Source organism: Kogia breviceps, chromosome 3 (genome assembly GCF_026419965.1).
Source record: "Kogia breviceps isolate mKogBre1 chromosome 3, mKogBre1 haplotype 1, whole genome shotgun sequence".
In the NCBI taxonomy this organism is placed as follows: Eukaryota; Metazoa; Chordata; class Mammalia; order Artiodactyla; family Physeteridae; genus Kogia; species Kogia breviceps.
The window spans coordinates 107420177-107436309 of NC_081312.1; the positions used below are offsets into that span (position 1 = coordinate 107420177).

The window sequence follows — 16133 nt, forward strand, 5'->3', positions numbered from 1 at the left end:
AATACTTAGAAAAAAGATCAAAGCTGAATGTATAACTCTTCCAGACTTCGAACTACTCTACAAAGCTACAGTAATCAAAACAGCATGGTAGTGGCACAAAAACAGACACATAGATCAATGAAACAGAATAGAGAGCCCATAAATAAACCCACACACCTACCATCAATTAATGTATGACAAAGGAAGCAAGAATATACAGTACAGTACAGAAAGTCTCTTAAACAAGTGATACTTGGAAAGCTGGACAATTACATGTAAAACAATGAAATTAGAACATTTCTTCACACCATATATAAAAATATACTTAAAATAGTTCAAAGACCTAAATGTTAGGCATGAAACCTTAAAGATCCAAGAGCACATAGGTGAAACACTCTGACACAAATCAGGCCAATATTGACTTGGATCAGTCTCCCAAGGAAAAAGAAATAAAAGCAAAAATCAATAAATGGGATGTAGTCCAATTTACAAACTTTTCCACAGCAAAGGAAACCATCAACAAAATGAAAAGACAACCTACAGAATGGGAGAAAATATTTTAAATTGATGCAATTGACAAGGGGTTAATATCCAAAATATACAAACTGTTCGTACAATTCAATATCAAAAAAAAAAAAAAATCCAGTCAAAAATGAGCAGAAGACCTTAATAGACATTTTTCCAAAGAAGACATACAGATGGCTAACAGGTACATAAAAAGATGATCAACATCACAAATTATTAGAGAAATACAAATCAAAACCATAATGAGGTATCACCTCACACCTTTCAGGATGGTTGTATCAAAACGTCTACAATTAACAAGTGTTGGAGAAGATACAGAGAAAAGTAAAACTCACATTTTGTTGGTGGCAATGCAAATTGTTGCAGCCACTATGGAAAACAGTATCGAGCTTCCTTAAAAAACTAAAAATAGGTCTACCATGTAATTCAGCAATTCCACTCCTGGGTGTATATCCCAAAAGAAACAAAAATACTAATTGAAAAGATATATGCACCCCAATGTTCATAAGCAATATTTACAATAGCCAAGATATGAAAACAACCCAAATGCCCATCAACAGATGATTGGATTAAGAATTTAAAAGATTGGATTAAGAATTTAACATTTAAAAGACTTAGAAAAAGAATAACAAACAAAACTCATATTCAGCAAAAGGAAAGAAATAATAAATATCAGAGAAGAAATAAATAAAATAGATATTAAAAGAGAAAATGATAGAAAAGAACAGCAAAATAAATAGCTGTTTTTTTGAAAAGTTGAACAAAGTTGACAAACCTCTATCCAGACTCACCAAGAAGAAAGGAGAGAGGACCCAAATAAACAAATTTTTTTTAAAAATGAAAGAGGAGAAATAACAACTGATACCACAGAAATAAAAAAATCATAAGAGAATACTATGAATACAAATTGGATAACCTAGAAAAAATGGACAAATTTCTAGAAACATGCAGCCTGCCAAGACTGAGTCAAAAAGAACGACAATATGAACAGACTAATCACTAGAAGTGAAATAAAATCTATGGAGGAAATAAAAAGAAACTCCCTGCAAACAAAAATCCAGGACCCCATGGCTTCACTGGAGAATTCTACCAAACATAAAAAAAAAAATAACATATACCTATACTTTTCAAACTCTTCCAGAAATTGAAGAAGAAGGAACACTCCAAAATTTATTCTATGAAGCCACCATTTCCCTGATACCAAACTCAGACAAAAACAGTACAGAATAAAAAATTACAGGCCAAGACCTTTGATAAATATAGATACAAAATCATCAACAAATTATTAGTAAATCAAATCCAACAATGCATAAAACGATTATACACCATGATCAAGTTGGATTCATTCCAGTGACACAAGCTTCACTCAATATACATAAACCAATGTATGTGATAACCACATTTACTAAAGGAAAGACAAAAAACACATGATTGATTTTAGAATGGCTCCTGTTTCTCTCCTCCTAACAGGAGCAAAAGTGGATTTATCTCTTCTATTCACTGTGAGAACCTAGTTCACCTCCAAGAGTAACTTAAAAGCTGTGTGATAAACAAGGCCACTTGAAGAAAGTCAAACTGTAAAGGGAGTTTCTACCTAGACTGGAAACCAGAAGTTCTCACTTTAGCTTCTGAAATGACAATAAGTGCTATAAAGACAATAAGGAGGTGGGACAAGATGGTGGAGTAGAAGGACCTCAAGCTCACCTAATCTCAAGAGCACATCAAAATCACAACTATCTGCTGAACAACCATCTATAAAAAACACCAGAAGCTACCAAAAAAGGTATTCTACATCCAAAGGCATAAAGAAGAAACCACAAGAGAGTAGAAGGGACACACTCCCACTATAATCAAATCCTATACCCCCCAGGTAGGTGACCAACAAACTGGAGAGTAAATATATTGCAGAAGTTCTCCCACAGGAGTGAGGGTTCTTAGGCCCATGTCAGGGTCCCCAGTCTGGGGAATCTGACATCAGGAGGAGATGCTCACAGAACATTTGGCTTTGAAGGCCACTGGGGCTTAATTGCAAGAGCTCTACAGACTGGGGGAAACAGAGACTCCACCCTTAGAGGGTGCACACCATGTCTCATGAACACAGGGACATAGGACAAAAGCAGTGACTTCATAGGATCCTGGGTCACACCTACCTGCTGGTCTTGGAGAGTCTCCTGGGAGGGTGGGAGGCAGCTGCTCATCACTCTGCAGATGGAAATAATGATGGTGGAAGTATCAGGGAGTGTCTATCAGCATGAGCTCTCCTACAGGCTGACATGCTGGCACCAAGACCTGGCCCCACCAAAAGGCCTGTAGGCTACAGTGCTGGGACACCTCAGACCACATAATCAACAGGGTGAGAACAAAGCCCCACCCATTAGCAGACAGGCTTCTTAAAACTTCCTGAGCCACAGCTACCTCTAGACACAACCTTTGACAAGATCCTTCCCACTAGATGGTCAAGATGCAGCTCTACCAACCAGCAGGCAGGCACCAGTCCCTCTCATCAGGAAGAATGTACAAGCCTCTAGACCAGCCTTACCCATCAGAGAACAGACACCAGAAGTTAGGAAACTATAATTCAGCACACTGTGAATCTGAGTCTGCAAACACAGGACAGAATCTCCATCGGTACCATCTGGACACTGGCCCTTCAGTGATGAGAGGGGAGTGTACTGCTGAGACACATAGGATATCCCTTACAGAGGGCCACTTCTACAAGGTCGAGAATCATAACGAAGCTACTATGTACATAAAAATACAAATAGAAATTTAAACAAAATTAGACAGCAAAGGAATATTTTCCAGACAAAAGAACAAGATAAAACCCCAAAAGAACAACTAAGTGAAGTGGAGATAAGCAATCTACCTGAGAAAGAGTTCAGAGTAATGACCATAAAGATGATCCAAGAACTTGGGAAAACAATGGATGCACAGAGTGAGAAGTTAAAAAGATTTTAACAAAGAGTTAGAAAATATAAAGAACAAACACAGTAGAAAAATACAATAACTGAAACGAAAAATACAGTAGAAAGAATCATTAGCAGAATAACTGAGGCAGAAGAAAAGATAAGTGAGTTGGAAGACAGAATGGTGGAAATCACTCCCAAAGAACAGAAAAAAGAAAAAAGAATGAAAAGCAATAAGGACAGTTTACAAGAACTCTGGGATAATATCAAATGCACCAATATTTGCATTATAGGGGTTGTAGAAGGAGAAGAGAGAGAGAAAGGGCCTGAGAAAATATTTGAAGAGATAATACCTAAAATTTTCCCTAATATGGGAAAGGAAACAGTCACCCAAGTTCAGGAAGCACAGAGTGTCCTATACAGGCTTAACCCAAGGAAGAACATGCTGAGACACATAGTAATCAAATTGTCAAAAAATTAAGATAAACAGAAAATATTAAATCAACAAGGGAAAAGTAATAAATAACATACAAGGAAATCCCCATTTGGTTATCAGCTGATTTTTCAGCAGAAAATCTGCAGGCCTGAAGGGAGGGGCATGATATATTTAAAGTGATGAAAGGGGAAAACCTACAAACAAGATTACTCTACCCAGCAATGCTCTCATTAAGATTTGATGAAGAAATCAAAAGGTTTACAGACAAGCAAAAGCTAAAAGAATTCAGCTCCACCAAACCAGCTTTACAACAAATACTAAAAGAACTTCTCTAAGCAGAAAAGAAAGGCCACAACTAGAAACAAGAAAATGACAGAATAGGAAAGCTCACCAGTAAAGGAAAACATACATTAAATGTAGGAAAGTATGCACAGGCGAATATGATATCTAAACCAGAAACTGTGAGAGGAAGAGAGTACAAAGTTAGGATATTTGACATGCATTGGAAATTAAGAGATCATCAACTTAAAACAATCATTTGTATATGTATAGACATCTATATTAAATCCTCGTGGTAATAGCAAAAAAAAATGTAAAATAAGTATACACGTGAAAAATAAAAAGGTATTCCAACACAGCACTAAAGATAGTCATCAAATCACAAGGGAAGAGAACGAAAGAGGAAAAGAAGAAAATAAGACCTACAAAAATGAACCAAAGCAGTAAACAAAATAACAACATGGACATACATATCAAAAATTCCCTTAAATGTAAACAGATTAAATGTTCCAACCAAAAGACACAGACTGGCTGAATGGATACAAAAACAATACCCTTATATATGCTGTCTGCAAGAGACCCACATCAGAGGTAAAGACATATACAAACTGAAGTTAGGGGATGGCAAAAGTTATTCCATGCAAATGGAAATCAAAAGAAAGCTGGAGTAGCAGTATTCATGTCAGACAAAATAGACTTTACAATAAAGGCTGTTACAAGAAATAAATAAGGACACTACACAATGATCAAGGGATCAATCTATGAAGATATAACAATTGTAAATATATATGCACCCAACATAGAAACACCTCAATATATAAGGCACATGTTAAGAGACATAAAAGGAGAAATTGACAGCAACACAATAATAGTGGGCCTGAGACTAGAGTCACATTCTGACAGATCTTGTCCTGGTGTGCTAGTGTGCTCAGAGAGAATCTGTGGGTCTTAATTCATTGGTGAGGGCAATCAGTACCCTCAGGAGTGACCCAATGGGAACATGCCCTCCCTGGAAAAATATAAATAATGGGGGATTTTAACACCTCACTTACCATCCAGACAGAAAATCCATAAGAAACCACAGACCTTAAATGACATATTAGACAACATGGAATTAATTGATATTTACAGAGCATTCTATCTGAAAGCAAAAGAATACATATTCTTTTCAACTGCACATGGAACATTCTCCAGTATAGATTACATGCCTGGCCACAAAGCAAGCCTATGTAAATTTAAAATTGAAATCGTATGAAGCATCTTTTCTGACCACAACACTATAAGATTAGAAATTGACTAGAAAAAAATAACACACACAGAAAAAATGTGGAGGCCAAACAATATGCTACTAAACATGCAATGGATCATGGAAGAACTTAAAAAGGAAATAAGAAAATGACTAGAGACAAAAACAATGAAAACACGATGATCTAAAATCTATGGGACACAACAAAAGCAATTCTAACAGAAAAGTTTATGGTGATACAAGCTTACCTCCGGAAACAAGAAAAATTTCAAATAAACAACCTAACTTTACACCTAAAGCAACTAGAGAAAGAAGAACAAACAAAATCCAACGTTAGCAGAAGGAAAGACATCATAAAACTCAGAAGAGAAATAAATAAAATATAGACTAAAAAAACAGTAGAAAAGATGAATGAAACTAAAAGCTGGTCCTTTGAAAAGATAAACAAAATTGATAAACCTTTAGCCAGACTTATCAAGAAAAAAAAATGGGAGAGGGGGCTTCCCTGGTGGCGCAGTGGTTGAGAGTCTGCCTGCCAATGCAGGAGACACGGGTTCGTGCCCTGGTCCAGGAGGATCCCACATGCCGCGGAGCAGCTGGGCCCGTGAGCCATGGCCGCTGGGCCTGCGCGTCCGGAGCCTGTGCTCCGCAACGGGAGAGGCCACAACAGTGAGAGGCCCGCATATGGCAAAAAAAAAAAAAAAAAAAAAAAAAATGGGAGAGGGCCAAGTCAATAAAATTAGAATAAAAAAGGAGTGACAACGGACACCACAGAAATAAAAAGGACCATAGAGACTGCTACAAGCAACTATATATAAAATGGACAACCGAGAAGAAATGGACAAATTCATAGAAAGGTACAATCCCTCAACACTGAGGCAGGTAAAAATAGAAATTATGAACAGACCAATTACAAGTACTGACTTTTAATTTGTGATTTTCAAATTCCAACAAAAAAGAGTCCAGTACCAGATGGCTTAAAAGGTGAATTCTATCAAACAGTTAGAGGAGAGATAACACCTACCTTTCTCAAACTCTTCCAAAAAAATTGCAGAGGAAGAAACATTTCCAAAGACATTCAATGAGGCTACCATCACCCTGATACCAAAACCAGACAAAGATATCACACAAAAAAAGAAAATTTCAGGCCAATGTCACTAGTGAACGTAAACACAAAAATCCTCCAAAAACTACTAGAGAACAGAATGCAATGACACATTAAAAGCATAATACACCATGATCAAGTAGGATAAATCCCAGGGAGGCAAGGATTCTTCAGTAAAATCGAGTCAGTTAATGTGATACACCACATCAACAAACAGAAGAATAAAAACCATATGATCATCACAATAGATGCAAAAATGCTTTTGATAAAATTCAACACCCATTTATGATTTTAAAAAAACTCTTTAGAAAGGGGGCATAGAGGGAACCTATCTCAACATAATAAAGGCCATATATGACAAACCCACAGCAAACATCATTCTCAATGGTGAAAAACTGAAAGCATTTCCTCTAAGATAAGGAACAGGAAAGGATGTCCACTCTTGTCACTTTTATTCAATATAATTTTGGAAGTCATACCCATGGCAATCAGAGAAGAAACAGAAATTAAAGGAATCCAAACGGGAAAAGAAGAAGTAAAACTCACTCCTTGCATGTGACATGCTACTATACATAGAAAATCCTAAAGATGTTACCAAAAAAAGCTAGATCTCATCAATGAATTCAGTAAAGTTTCAGGATACAAAATTAATACCCAGAAATCTCTTGCATCCCTATACACTAACAATGAAAAGTCACAAAAAGATATTAAGGAAACAATCCTATTTAACTTCACTTCAAAGAATAAAACACCTAGGAATAAACCTACCTAAGTAGGCAAAAGATCTGCATTGAGAAAACTATAAGATGCTGATGAAAGAAACAAAAGATGACACAAAGAGATGGAGAGATATAGCATGTTCTTGGGTTGGAAAAATCAATATTGTCAAAATGATTACACTACCCAAAGTGATCCACAGATTCAATGCAATCCCTGTCAAATCACCAATGGCATTTTTCACAGAATCAGAACAAAAATTTTTACAATTTGTAGAGAAACACAAAAGTCCCCAAATAGCCAAAGCAATCTTCAGAAAGAAAAACAGAGCTAAGTCATCAGGTTCCCTGACTTCAGACAATACTACAAAGCTATAGTCAACAAAACAGTATGGTATTGGCACAAAACAGAAATATAGATCAATGGAACAGGATATAAAGTGCAGAGATAAAACCAACCACCCATGCTCACCTAATCTATGACAAAGGAGGCAAGAATATACAATAGAGAAAAGACAGTCTCTTCAATAAGTGGTGCTGAATAGCCCAAACAATCTTGAGAAAGAAAAATGGAGCTAGAGGAATTAGGCTCCCTGATTTCAGGCTATACTACAAAGCTAAAGGAATCAAGACAGTATGGTACTAGCACAGAACCAGAAATATAGATCAGTAGAAACAGATAGAAAGCCCAGAGATAAACCCATGCACATATGGTTACCTTACCCTTGACAAAGGAGGCAAGAATATGCAATAGAGAAAAGACAGCCTCTTCAACAAGTGGTGCTGGAAAAACTGGAACGCTACATGTAAAATAATGAAATTAGAACACTTCCTAACATCATACACAAAAAATAAACTCAAAATGGATTAAAGACCTAAATGTAAGGCCAGACACTATAAAACTCTTAGGGGAAAACATAGGTAGAATACTCTATGACATAAATCACAGCAAGATCCTTTTTGACCCACCACCTAGAGTAATGGAAATAAAAACAAACAAAAAAACCCAAATGAGACCTAATGAAACTTAAAAGCTTTTGCACAACAAAGGAAACCATAAACAAGATGAAAAGACAACCCTCAGAATGGGAGAAAATATTTTCAAATGAAGCAACTGACAAAGGATTAATCTCCAAAACATATAAGCAGCTCATGTAGCTCAATATCAAAGAAACAAAGGACCCAATCCAAAAATGGGCAGAAGACCTAAATAGACATTTCTCCAAAGAAGACATACAATTGCCAACAATTCATGTGAAAGGATGCTCAACCCCACTAATCATTAAAGAAATGCAAAGTAAAACCACATGAGGTATCACCTCACACCAGTCAGAATGTCCATCATCAAAAAATCTACAAATAATACATGCTGGAGAGGGTGTGGAGAAAAGCAAACCCTCCTACACTCTTGGTGGGAATAAAAATTGGTACAGCCACTATGGAGAACAGTATGGAGGTTCCTTAAAAAACTAAAAATAGAACTACTATATGATCCAGCAATCCCACTATGTGGAATATACCTTGAGAAAACCATAACTCAAAAAGAGTCATGTACCACAGTGCCCACTGCAGCACTATTTACAATAACCAGGACATGGAAGCAACCTAAGTGTCCATCGACAGATGAATGGATTAAGAAGAAGTGGCACATATATACGATGGAATATTACTCAGCCATAAAAAATAACAAAATAATATTACTCAGCCATTTACACCAACATGGATGGACTTAGTGATTGTGAAACTGCATGAAGTAAGTCAGACAGAGAAAGGCAAATATCATATGATACTGCTTATATGTGGAATCTATAAAAAGGGTACAAATGATCCTATTTACAAAACAGAATTAGAGTCACAGTTGTAGAAAAAATACAGTTATCAGTGGGGTACGAGGGGGGGAGTTTAAATTGGGAACCTGGGAATTAACATATACACACCACTATATATAAAATAGTCAACTAATAAAGACCTACTGTATAGCACAGGGAAGTCTTCAATATTTTGTAATGATCTACATGGGAAAAGAATCTAAAAAAGTGTGGAGATATATATATGTATATACTTTACCATACATCAGAAACTAACACAAAATTGTAAATCAAGTATATGTTAATAAAATTTTTTTCTTAATTTATATGGAAACACAAAAGTCCCCAAATAGCCAAAGAAATCTTGAGAAAGAAAAACAGAACTCTTCTAATCAGGCTCCCTGACTTCAGACTAGACTACAAAGCCACAATAATCAAAGCAGTATGGTACTGACACAAACACAGAAATATAGATCAATGGAACAGTATAAAAAGCCAAGAAATAAACCCTTGAACCTGTAGTCAATTAATCTATGATAAAGGAGGCAAGAATATACAATGTAGAAAAGACAGTCTCTTCAATAAGTGGTGCTGGGAAAACTGGACAGCTAATTAAAAGAATAAAAGTAAAACATTCTCTAACTCCCATACACAAAAATAAACTCAAAATGGATTAAAAACCTAAATGTGAGACCAGATATATAAAAACTTTAGAGGGAAACATAAGAAGAAACCTCTCTGACAGATATTGCAGCAACATCTTTTTGGATGTGTCTCCTAGAGTAATGAAAATAAAAACAAAAATAAACAAATAGGACCTAATTAAACTTGAGAGCTTTTGCACAAGAAAGGAAACCATAAACAAAATAAAAAGAAAGTCTATAGAATGGGAGAAATTTGAAAACAATGCAATGGACAAGGGCTTAAATCCCAAATATAGAAACAGCTCATACAGCTTGGTAACAAAAAAACAAACAAACCAATCAAAAATGGGGAGAAGATCTAAATAAAGATTTCTCCAAAGAAGACATACATATGGCCAAAAGGCACATGAAAAGATGCAAAACAGTGCTAATTATTAGATAAATAAGCTTCATAATTACAATAAGGTACCACTTCACACCAGTCAGAATGACAGTCATCAAAATGTCTACAAATAATAAATGCTGGAGAGGGTGTGGAGAAAAGGGAACTCTCCTACACTGTTGGTGGGAATGTAAACTGGTACAGGCACTATGGAGAAAAGTACAAAATTTTATTTAAAAATGAAAAATAAAGCTAATATATGATCCTGCAGTCCCATTCCTGAGCATATATTCAAAGAAGGACATAATTTGAAAAGATACATGCACCCTAATGTTCACTGAAGAACTATTTACAATAGCCAAGACTAGGAAGCAACCTAAATACCCATCAGTATATGAATTGATAAAGAAGATGTGGTGGAATATTACTCAGCCATAAAAAATAATGAAATAATGCCATTTGTAGCAACATGGGTGGCCTTAGAGATTATCATATTAAGTGAAGTAAACCAGAGAAAGACGAATATCATATGATATTGCTTATATATGGAAACGTAAAGAAAATGATACAAATAAACTCATATACAGAACAGAAATAGACCCACAGACATAGAAAAAAAACCTATGGTTACCAAAGGGGAAGGAGGAGGAGGGATAAATTAAGAGTTTGGGATTAACATATACATACTACCATATATAAAATAGATAACTAACAAGGACCTATTGGATAGCACAGGGAAATATACTCAGTGTTTTATAATAACCTATAAGAGAAATGAATCTGAAAAAGAATATATATATGCATATATATATTCCTTTATATACATATATAAAACTGAATCATCTTTGTACTATATACCTGCAACTAACACTTGTAAATCAATAAATCAATTTCAATTTTTAAAAATGTAAAAAAAGACAATAAAGGAGGATATTGTGATAAAGAAAAAAAAGTTTTTAAAAATCACATCATCATCTCAATAGATACAAAAATGCATCTGACAAAATTCAACATCCATTCATGATAAAACTAACACCAAAGTGCACATAGAGAGAACATATCTAACATGATGAAAGCCATTTGTGACAAATGCACACCCAACACAATACTAAACAGTGACAAGCTGAAAGAATTCCCGGTAAATTCAGGAACAAGATAAGGATACCAACTCCCATCAACTCTATTCAACAAAAGATTGCAAATCCTAGCCACAGCAATTAGACAAGAAAAAGAAATAAAAGGTATCCACATTGAAAGCAAAGAGGTCAGTCACTATTTGAAGATAACATGATATTCTCTATAGAGAACCCTAAAGTCTCCACCAAACTATTGGAACTAATAAATAAATCAAGTAAGGTAGCATAATACAAGATTAATATACTGGAATTCTTTGTATTTCTTTACACAAACAATGAAAGAACAAAAAGAGAAAAAGTAAAAAGACATTCCTATTTGGAATCCTATAAAATATGTAGAAATGATCTTAAACAAGGAGGTGAAATATCTACATGCTGAAAACTATAAAACGTTGATAAAGGAAATTAAAGACAATTCAAAGAAGTGGAAAGGGCTTCCCTGGTGGCGCAGTGGTTGAGAATCCGCCTGCCGATGCAGGGAACATGGTTTCGTGCCCCGGTCCGGGAAGATCCCACATGCTGCAGAGCAGCTGGGCCCGTGAGCCATGGCCATTGAGCCTGCACGTCCGGAGCCTGTGCTCCACAACGGGAGAGGCCACAACAGTGAGAGGCCCACGTACCACAAAAAAAAAAGTGGAAAGATATCCCATGCTTTCAGAATGGACAAATTAATATTGTTAAAATGACCATACTACCCAAAGCAATCTACATATTTAATACAAACCTTATCAAAATGCCCATGACATTTTTCACAGAACTAGAACAAATAATCCTAAAATTTATATGGAACCAAAAAAGACCCAGAATTGCCAAAGCAATCCTGAGGAAAAAGAACAAAGTTGGAGGCATAAACATTTCAGACTTCAGTCTTCTCTATAGAGCTACAGAAATCAAATCAGCATGGTTTGGCACAAAAACAGACCTATAGATAAATGAAACAGAATAGAGAGCCCAGAAATCAACCCACACACCTACAGTCAATCTACAACAAAGGAGGAAACAATGTGCAATGGAGTAAAGACATTCACTTCAAAAAGTGGTGTTGGGAAAGTTGGACAGCTACGTGTAAATCAATGAAAGTAGAACACTCCCTCACACCATATACAAAGATAAACTCAAAATATTTTAGAGATCTATGAATAAGACATGACACCATAAAACTTCTGGAAGAGAAGGCAAAACATTCTCAACATAAATCATAGCAGCATTTACTTAGATGAGTCTCCAGGGTAAAAGAAATAAAAGCAAAAATCAACAAATAGGACTTAATCAAACTTAAAAGTTTTACACAGAAAAACTACAACTTACAGAAATTATGGAGAATATTTGCAAATGATGTGACTGACAAGGGGCATTCAAAATATACAAACAGCCCATACACCTCAATATCAAAACAATAAACAACCCAATAAAAAAATGGAAAAAGACCTAAATAGACATTTCTCCAAAGAAGACATGCCTGTGGCTAATCTGCACATGAAGAGAGGTTCAACATCACAAATTATTACAGATATGCAAATCAAAACCTTAATGATGTACACGTCACAATGGTCAGAACAGCTATCTTCAAAATATCAGGGCTTCCCTGGTGGCGCAGTGGTTGGGAGTCCGCCTGCCGATGCGGGGGACGCGGGTTCGTGCCCCGGTCTGGGAGGATCCCACGTGCCGCGGAGCGGCTGGGCCCGTGGGCCATGGCTGCTGGGCCTGCGTGTCCGGAGCCTGTGCTCTGCAGCGGGGGGAGGCCGCAGCGGTGGGAGGCCCGCGTACCACAAAAACAAACAAACAAACAAACAAACAAAATATCTACAAATAATAAATGCTGGAGACTTGTGTAGAAAAGAGAATCCTCCTAAATTTTTGGTGGAAATGTAAATTGGTGCAGCCACTGTTCAAAGCAGTATGGAGGTTCCTTAAAAAACTAAAAATAGAGCTTCCATATGTCCCATCAATCCCACTCCTGAGTATATATCCAGAAAACATGAAAACTCTAATTTGAAAAGACACAGGCACTCTAATGTTCATAGCAGCATTATTTACAATAGCCAAGACATGTAAACAACCCAAGTGCCCATCAACAGGTGATTGCGTTAAGAAGATATGGAGATATATACACACACACATACAGTTACTCTGCCATAAAAAAAGAATAAGATGTTGCCATTTGCAACAACATGGATGGGCCTAGAGAATATTATACTTAATGAAGTAAGTCAGAGAAAGACAAATATTATATGATGTTACTAACATGTAGAATCTAAAAAAATAATACAAATAAATCTATACACAAAACAGAAATGGACTCACAGACATAGAAAGCAAACTTATGGTTACCAAAGGGGAAAAGGATGGGGGAGGGATCAATTAGGAGCATGGTGTTAACAGATACAAACTACTATACATAAAATAGATAAGCAGCAAGGATTTACTGTATAGCACAGGGAACTATATTCAATATCTTGCAATAATCTATCATGGAAAATAATCTGAATCATATATATATATATATATATATATATATATATCTCACTTTGCTGTACACCTGAAACAGACATGCTATTTACTGTAAATCAATTATACTTCAAAAAATGAAGATATTTCACATAATCCTTATCACAAATTTATTACTTCATCTATAGTACAATAATTTTACATCATTACTATTTTATATAATATTTACCATAAGAGTTTTTCATGACATTAAAAACATTTAAATGAGTTTATTGTTTTAAAAAATGTAATATTTCTAAGCCCTTGCATAACTTCCATCTACGCATTCATGAACACGTTGTGCTAAGTCTGTTGAAAACTACATGGATGGCAGGGAAAAGAGGTTAACTGATATCCACTGACTTGTCATTATTCTATTCACTTGATTATGGAAATCATCCACTGCTGAGGTGGATTTGGTGAGCATTCACATGGGAAATGAAATTTTCAGGTATTTTCCCCCATTAGAGAACTATCCATCCACTTCTTTCCCAACGTTTATTGTCACCAATTTTTTAAACATGTCCCTTTCAGAAAGTCCCTGACCATCAAGCCAAAACATTAGCCACAGGCTGTGTATTGGTATATAATCACAATTCTGGCCATTTCTTCTTCACAGCTAAGTGAACAACCTGCTACAATGCTTGATGATTTGCTCACTGGGAGGAATTTGCTTCACCACAACCCTTTACACATGCCCCAGAGATAGGCTGCACTACTGTAGCTCTCCACTTATGGTGGCTGCATATCATGCATAAAGCATCATTAAACTAGGCTTAAGACTTCCATTTTAAAACTGATCTAAGGTAGTCCTTCATGAGGCCATAGGTGCAGGTTTGGAAGAAAAGACAGCATAACAGAAGTAAGGGCCATGGATATTTCAGCCACTACTTCATGTAACTTACTTGTGCCTTCAGGGGTGTTCCTGACCTGATCACATGTATACCATTTTTATTTTAAGATATAATTTTCAGTGCACTATCAACTTTAAGACTTGGTAAGTCTTAAATATCTTAGTAAGATATTACTAAGTTTATGATAGGCAGCTTCAGTTGCCTGGTGACTTCGTGGTACATGTTCACATTCAGTCTCTGGTAGGCCCAGTAGCAGGCCAGAGTTTTTTTTTTCAAAAGGAGAGCATATATCTGTGGATAATAGGACTCAGTTCCAACATCCTAGAAGCTTGTATCCACTTTACCCTTAAAGACTGCCAAAGGCTCCAAACAGCGTTCCTTCTGCCAATGAAACTTCTAGAACAATTGGATCTGCTGAAATATATAGCCCAAGTGGCAGAACAGCTTGACTCACAGCCTTAACCTGTTGTAGAATGTTCTCTAGTTTTGTGGCCCCACTCAAAAGTAGCAGATTATTGGTTAATTTGATATATGGGCCAAAGTAATACACCCAAATTATGAGTACATTGCCTCAGAAAGCCAAAGAGGCCTTGTAGGCATTGTACCTCTTACTTGGTTGTAGGAGGGGCCAGATGGAAAAACTTGCCCTTCACTTTAAAAGAAATGTATGGACAATCCCCATACCACTCGGATCCCAGAAATTTCACTGAGATAGAAGGACCTTGAATTTTAGTCAGGTTTATTTCCTACCCTCTGATACACAGATGTCTTGCTAATGAATCTAGAGAACTTGCTATTTCTGCTCACTAAGTCCAATCAACATAATGTCATCAATGTAATGGACTAGTATATCTTTTGGAAGGGAAAAGCAATTAAGTTTCCTGAAATGCTAAAAAACTAAGTGGTGACATAGAGCTGGAGAATTAATATGCCTCTGAAGTTGGGCCATGAAGGTATTCACTGACCTTGCCAGCTGAAAGAAAAATTTTCTGGTAAGTCTTACGAGCAGGTTGGAGAAAAAGGATGTTTATAAATAAATAGCTGCATAATGGGTACCATAGGATGCATGAGTTTGCTCAAGCAATAAATCCACATATGGTACAATGGCTGCATTAGGAGTAACAACTTGGTTAAGCTAGCCATAATCCACTGTGTTTCTCATAGATCCATCTCTTACTATACATGCCATATAAAAGATTTGAATGTGGATGTGGTGGGAATCACCATCCCTGCATCTTCATGTCCTGATAGTAGCAATAATCTCTGCAAAATCCACAGGAATGCTAGGTACTACTTTTGATTGGCTATTTTCCTAGGTATAAGTAGTTCTAATGGCTTCCATTTGGCCTTTCCCATTATAATAGCCATCACACTGAAGGTCAAGAAACCTATGTGGGAATTATGCCAGTTGCTAAATATTTCTACTCCAAATAGGCATGCTAGAACTGGGGAAGTAACTACTAGATGCATGTGATGTGCTTGACACAATGTGAGATGGGCCAGTACTAAAGCATCACTGAACATCTGACTCCCATAAACACTTAAACTAACTGAAGAGATACACTTATGTTTTCGGTCTCTTAGAAACAATGTCAAATCAGTCAGTGTCCAGTAGTCTTATTATTTCCTT

The 16133-nt window shown here is 36.2% G+C and overlaps 1 non-coding gene across 1 annotated transcript; it reads left to right on the forward strand.

The window, feature by feature from the left end:
• The first annotated feature begins 5001 nt into the window (after window positions 1-5001).
• LOC131754168 (small nucleolar RNA SNORA3/SNORA45 family) lies at window positions 5002-5129 on the forward strand. Its single transcript, XR_009335201.1, has one exon. It is a non-coding gene; the product is annotated as a small nucleolar RNA SNORA3/SNORA45 family (small nucleolar RNA).
• Window positions 5130-16133: the final 11004 nt, after the last annotated feature.